This window comes from Tasmannia lanceolata, unplaced genomic scaffold, assembly GCF_043159265.1.
Source record: "Tasmannia lanceolata isolate RefF3 unplaced genomic scaffold, GAP_Taslan_0.1 ptg000012l, whole genome shotgun sequence".
Taxonomy (NCBI): Eukaryota; Viridiplantae; Streptophyta; class Magnoliopsida; order Canellales; family Winteraceae; genus Tasmannia; species Tasmannia lanceolata.
In genome coordinates this window covers 23,445,900-23,451,090 of record NW_027518689.1, presented here as the reverse complement: position 1 = coordinate 23,451,090, position 5,191 = coordinate 23,445,900, and the positions used below count along the sequence as shown (strand labels likewise).

Genomic DNA, 5,191 nt, shown 5'->3' with positions numbered 1-5,191 from the left:
AGGGTCCTGAAAATGTTATATAACCACGGTCAGCTAAAAATCTTAGTACATAATAAAGCACTACTCTAAGTACAGTCTAAACATGTCAAGGCTCAATAAGGGTCAGATAAATGGAATCAGAACTGAATACTGAAGTCTCAACTGAATTAATAGGCACAAAGTATATATAAGTGCATGTCAAATATGGTTTTGAATCTAAAGTGCAATAAAGCAATTCAATGTTTAAGTTCTAATCAAAGTCAAAGGTTTTCAGAATTCAAATTACACTTCAGAGTCATAGGCATGGTTCAGAAGACATGTTATTGCTTATACGCCGACAGTCCACGGTGTTGGAGCTAGTTCCTTAAAGTTCAGATACAAGTCGACAGGGCTAGCGTTTTATCCCACTGACGGGCCAGAAGTTCCAGTGTACTACCCCCATGATGGGTCCAGAGTTGCGAATTGTATTACCCCCTTATGGCAGGGTCCAGAAGTAATCCAAGCCTCCACAGAAGTGTTCAGAAGGTGTCCAAGGTTCATATTCAAATAGTTTTAAGTATTCAAAATTTAAACTGATAGTTTCAATGGTTCGGAATTCAGAACAGATATTCATATCAGTTATTTCAAAGAATCAGAAGTAACGGTAGGTGCAACAAAATGGCATGCTAGACCCAAAGTTAATTCAGAAGTTCAAAGGTATCAATACAGGTTTCCAAAGTCAATACTGATTCAAAGTGAAGAGGGTTTACGAATGCCTAAAGTAGTACATTATTACGTACCTCAAAGATGTACGATTCATTTCTTAATTCTGATTATGACTCAATATCTTGATCTGAACAAAACATAGGTAACAAATAAGGGCCCAAGAAGGTAACCCAAAAGCCAAAGGATTGAAATCTAGAACTCAAAACATATTCCCAAATTCAGACAGATTTCGAACATCAAACGAGCTTCAGTCGACTGGTGGTCCTTCACTACTGTTTTGATCTCAAAATGCAGTTTTGGCGCGCCAATCGACTGGTCCGACCAGTCAACTGCCCGTCAACTACTGTTTCAAATTTCAAAGCACAGTTCTGGGGTTCTTGACTAGTCAACTGCCCTTCAACTACTGTTTAAAAAAAAAACATAGATTCGGGCGAGCCAGTCGACTGGCCCGACCAGTTGGTTGCTCTTCGAAAACTTGTTTTTCTTAGGTTTTTACCCGATTTTCTCAAAAGTTAAACACATCATATCTTCTTCGTTCGGACTCCAAATTGCGCGAGGTCGGATCCGATGGATTTGTATCGACGTGAGGAATCCATCAAACCCAATTTCACGCTCCAAATTCAAACGTACGATTTAAGAAAAATCGCTAAAGATTCTTATTCGAATCTCCAAAACACAAATTTCTGAATTTAGATTCTTACCAATCGACTTTGAGTTCGTTGGAATCGTAAAATAATATTAGGTCCAAGAACTCAAAATCAATCCAAAGATTTCTAATTTCTAATCCAATTAACCACAATTCTTCTTCTTTCTACTTATCAAACCCTTGCTTTAGGGTTTCTAATGTTCCAAATCTTTCATAGTTCATAAATATTACCTTGGTTCGCGGCTTCAACTTCAAAATTGCGACCTCCTTGGTCTTCTTCTTCTCTTTCTCTGATTTCTATCTCTAGAGCTGAACAAAACGTTTAGGGTTTGTTTTATCCACGAAACAATATATTTTTAGACTTTCTTAAAAAGCCCTAATCTGAGTCAAACACAAACGGACAAAAATGCCCCTCTTATTCAGTGGGGAACGACAATTTAAGTGGGGGGTATTTTTGGGTATGTACAAGTTTCTTCCAAAAAACAGAACCCGGACTCATTGTTTCAGGCAACTTGTCTTTTAGCTGTCCAAAGCATAGAAAATTTAGAAACTGGCCTTTCCGGGTTAAGAAACGTGATTTTCATCATATCCCAAACTTTTTTCATTCTCTCCGCCTAAAAAACTGAAAAGGCCCATATTAGCCCAAGACTTCCAAAACTCTCTCTCTCTCTGTCTCTCTCTCTCTCTCTCTCTCACACACACACAAACATGTTTACAACTTTACAAGATAAAAACTAATCTCCATCTAATTCGGTTCTTTCTACAACACTACGTTATTTCAAAATTAGAAGCTACCTCTTACAATAACTCTTATAACAGAACATAACCATTTGACAGACCATAAAAACTTCTCCCACAAGTCCAAATTGAGTACCCCACGCCCATTTAAGAAACATAAATGAAAGTACAACCCAAGGGTCATCGTGACCTTTAAAATAAAAACTTTCTAATTAAACTACCAATTATCTAAACTAAGATGCCTAAAGAACTAAAATCTCAATGACACAGACACTTATTTAAGACATTTAGATCTCCTCCTTGACATTTTAGGAAAGTGATGAAAAGACTTAGCTACTTGTAATAAATGGGATTTGCTAGTGTCCATCGTAGAAGGCATTTCGCGGATGGCCTGTTGCCTGTGAGAGCAGCCGCCAAGGCTCACTTTTCAGCAGATTTTGTCTTCATTCATGAGGAGGCTGCTCTCACATGCAACATACCATCCGTGAAATGTCATCTGTGAAGGACGCTAGCAAATCCCATAATAAAAACACCCTACTCAAAAGTTTAAAAAAAAACTGATGCTTTAAACTTTCAAGATCATTGCACGTCGCTTTCCCGGTCATTGGACCTTTGCGTGAGGTTTGATTTTTGATAAATGACACCCAAAACCTAAAAGGCAAACACAACTTCCATATTTTAAAGGCCTGGATTTTTGTAAAGACACCCGTTTTGACTATTCTACTAAAAATAATTTCTAAGGTATGCATGCATGGGGCCGGGTCTTACAGAGTACAATTACCAAGTCCCATTTCCATCATGTACATAGAACGAGCTCAAAGTGGCTACAAGTCACGCAAAACATCGATGCATAGAGAAGAAGAAAATCTACACGTACGTAAAAGAAGAAAAAAGTTACACAAAACAACTGCTTAACACAAGAGACTAATATTTATCTACATATATGAGCAATGAAGTGGTCTAGATCCGCTCTAGAGCTCCGACCTTCCAACTAAGCCTCACGAATAGCCCCACCTAACTCTTCAGCCTTCCTCCTCATATATTTTCCTTCCTCAGACTCCATCAAACGCCGCACCACCACTTCCACGGCAGTGGCCTACACCGTCTCCTCCCGCCGGGCCCAATCGATCACAAAGATGCCGATCTTCAACACCACCGTGACCGGCATCGCATTCCATGGCTGGTCCGAGTGCATCGGCCATGCTGCAATTGGGACTCCCATTCTCATGCTCTCAATGCAAGAATTCCAACAGCAATGGCTCAAGAAACCCCCAGTTGATTGATGCGCTAGGATGTCCAGCTGCGGGGGCCAGTCTCTCACCACCAACCCCACTTCTTCCAACCCTTCCTCGTAATTCTCCGGCAATTGATATTTTTCACTTTTATCCTCACTCTTCTCTTCTACAAATATGTCTCCTCTATCGGCTTCTCTTAAGACCCAAACAAATCGTTGCTCACTTTGTTTCAATCCCATTGCCAACTCCAAAATTTCCTTCTCAGATAAAGACGAATTGCTTCCGAACAAGACGTAAAGCACCGATTTGAACGGTTGCTTGTCTAGCCATTCCAAGCACTCATGTCTCAGTCCTGAAGTTGAACCATCTTGACCACGGAGAATGATTGGATGTAGAGGACCCACAGCCAACGGTCTCATTCTTCCATCGCGAAGGAAAGGTGGCTGATTCATGAGATCAAGGAACTCACTCTCCACCGCTCGACACGTGTTGTAGATTTCACACACGTCTGAGTCCGTCATCTCAACTTGGGAACGGACAAGTTCTCAGAATTGATTAGTGAAACAGCGTTCATCGGAGAGAGCAGGAAGGTGGCTGATTTGAGAGATATTTACATTTTGATCAGCAAACTTCTTAATAAATTCCTGTTTGATAAAGATGTTAGAGAAGGCAGAGATGCCAGACTAGATGTAAGCTTCAGCATTTGGAAGGGCAGCGGATTCTTGGGCAGGGAATGGCATGAGGGACTCATGGATGACGGCAACACGGCGGGCGGTGGAAGACAATGACCGGAGAAGTGCTGCAAAGGGTTGACGGAAGTGTAAATGGGCGGCTTAGAACGCGGGTTGGAGGTGGGCCGGGAACTTGTTATGAGCATTAGGGTCAGGTGGCGGCGCCGGGAAAGGAGGGTGAGGGAGGTCGTGGAAATGGATGTGGGAGATGGTGAGTGGGTCCCAACCCTGGACTCGGATTTTGGCTTGGGTGTCTTGTGTGGCTGAGTGATACAGATTTGATAATCTGTAATAAGAAGGTCTGAGATTTTAAACCAGAAATTTCAGAAGAAGAAGAAGAAAAAGAAGAAGAAAGCTGGAAAACAGAGTGAGAGAGAGAGAGAGAGAGAGAGAGACAAAAGGAATAGTTTTCATTACCTTTTTCCCTTGATTACACGCACTCTTATAATAGCATATCCTAACGGAATGTCAGAGATGACTGACATCTTAACCAACTAGTATTCTACTATTCTTATACGGCAATTACATAGAGTATAATTCCTATTGTAATTTCAGAATTACTACTAAGGACTGCGATTAATACCCATCCAATAAGCAATGTCTTATTATCAACTAATCTTGGTTATAATCTGCTGTCCACCTAGGTTTACGCCTAATTCTGCCTCCCCTGTTCTGAACATTGGTCTTTGACTGCTTCCCACCTAATTCCTCAACCTCATCGGCATCTCCTTCTGTGTTTACATCACCTTCCATGGGCTCCTGAGTGCCTGAGCTGTTATCATTGCCCACCCCATCAAAATTAACCTTGTCCTCAAGGTTTAGTTGGGGGTACTCTTTCTGAAGTGCAGATAGATCTTCCCATGAAGTATCTTTAGGAAGGAGTCCTTTCCATTGGATCAGCACCTGTTCAACCGGTATTTGATCTTTGTAAATGGTCCTTGTGCCCAAAATAGCCAAGGGCGAGATAATGGGACGATTATTGAACCTTTGATTAGGCAAGGAACAAATGGAATGGGGAAGATGACCATGAAATGGTTTCAAAAGGGAAACTTGAAAAACAGGGTGAATTTTACTACCCTCAGGTAGTTTCAATTTGTATGCTACCTTCCCAATCTTCTCTTCAATTTCATAAGGACCATAAAATCTTTTACTCAACT

The 5,191-nt window shown here is 41.0% G+C and overlaps 1 pseudogene; it reads right to left on the bottom strand.

Annotated features, from left to right (window-relative positions):
* Window positions 1–3,059: 3,059 nt before the first annotated feature.
* LOC143888646 (zeatin O-glucosyltransferase pseudogene) lies at window positions 3,060–3,824 on the bottom strand (annotated as a pseudogene).
* Window positions 3,825–5,191: the final 1,367 nt, after the last annotated feature.